Source organism: Zea mays, chromosome 1 (assembly GCF_902167145.1).
Source record: "Zea mays cultivar B73 chromosome 1, Zm-B73-REFERENCE-NAM-5.0, whole genome shotgun sequence".
NCBI classification, from domain to species: Eukaryota; Viridiplantae; Streptophyta; class Magnoliopsida; order Poales; family Poaceae; genus Zea; species Zea mays.
The window spans coordinates 154361939-154363429 of record NC_050096.1 but is presented as its reverse complement, the minus strand read 5'-3'; the positions used below and the strand labels follow the sequence as shown (position 1 = coordinate 154363429).

At 56.9% G+C, this 1491-nt stretch overlaps 1 pseudogene; it reads left to right on the top strand.

Annotated features, from left to right (window-relative positions):
- Positions 1-260: 260 nt before the first annotated feature.
- On the top strand, positions 261-688 carry LOC103644968 (putative BTB/POZ domain-containing protein At3g08660; annotated as a pseudogene).
- The last annotated feature ends 803 nt before the right edge of the window (positions 689-1491 follow it).

Genomic DNA, 1491 nt, shown 5'->3' with positions numbered 1-1491 from the left:
CGCAGCTGCCCCACGCCCACGCGCGCATCCCGCAGCCGCGCGGCACCACATCCCGCCTCCTCGCTCCTTGCAATCTCGCGGATCCGAGCAAAAATCCCGCAGCCGCCCCACACCCACGCGCGCATCCCGCAGCCGCGCGACACCCCTTAACCCTAAACCCATCCGACGCCATCAGCGCCTGCCATGCCATGCCCCAGAAGCTCGTCCGCGACGCGGTTGCCGCTCCAATCCCTTCCGCGGATGCCGCATAATCCCAACCGATGCAGCTTCGCCTCAAATCATCCTTCTCGAGCGGCGGGTCCGGGTGCGTCGGCTTGGGCGGCGTCGATGGGTCCTTCTCACAGCGATTCGTGTGCAGCAGCAGCGGCGTGCCGAGCTCGTGCGTGTCCCCGCAGCGGGACAACTACGCGTCGCTGCGGCGGGAGAACCAGGAGATGAAGCTAGAGATCTCGCGGATGCGGGTGCGGCTGACGGAGGTGGAGCGGGAGCAGGGGCTGATGAAGCAGCAGGGGAGGATGCGCGGTGGGACGGCGGCGGCGGGCGGGGCGGCGGCGAGCACGACCGTGCCTTCCTCGCGTCGCTGTCGAGGGGCATCGACTGCACCACCATGTTCGGCGGGCCCGCCATGCCATGCCCTAGAAGCCCGTCTGCGGTTGCCGCTCCAATCCCTTCCGCGGATGCCGCATAATCCCAACCGACGCAATCAGCGCCCCGTCTGCGGTTGGTTGCCGCAGAAGCACCATCAACGTTCATCGTTCCATCCTCCCATCCGCGGTTGGTTGCCACAGAATCACATCCGAAGTAATCATGCTCTCGGCCATGCCCTGCCTCGAATCCGGGATCTCCAATCCCGGACGCCATCAGCACCCGCCATCACCAATTTGGAAACACCGGGTGGAGGGGATTCTGCAGCAACCAACCGCGGACGGGAGATCCACACCAATATTAAAAGGATGGCAGCCCCTATCATCATCCGCTCATCCTCTTCTCATCCTCCTAAACGTCCAGTTACTGTGTTCGCGTCATTCTTTTCATCTGGTAGTTCCTGTGTGCGCTCCTTCCCATTCATCTGTCTGCGCGCCTTCACTTTCATCTGGTGAGTCCTGATTACATCCCAATCCTTCTTTTTGCTGTGTGTCTGTGTGAAAATTGGAGATGTGTGAGTTGCAGGCTGTTGATGCCACCTTTTAATTTTATAGATTAGGGATTGCATTGTTAAGTTTAACAGATATTAGTTGTAGCAAGTCGTCTGGTGAGTTGCAGGCTGTTGATGCCACCTTTTAACAGATTTGCGATGCTTTTTATTTTTTTCAAAACTACTTACATAAACCCACCCGTTTCATTTTTGTTCCATGTATGTCTATTTAATAGGTTTACTCTCAATGGTTCACTGAAATCTTGTTCAGTACAGTGTGAATCTAGGTTCAGTTCATGTCGTTCAGAGTCAAATAGCAGTGTGCCAACATATGTGTAATAAGCAAGGCCCGGATT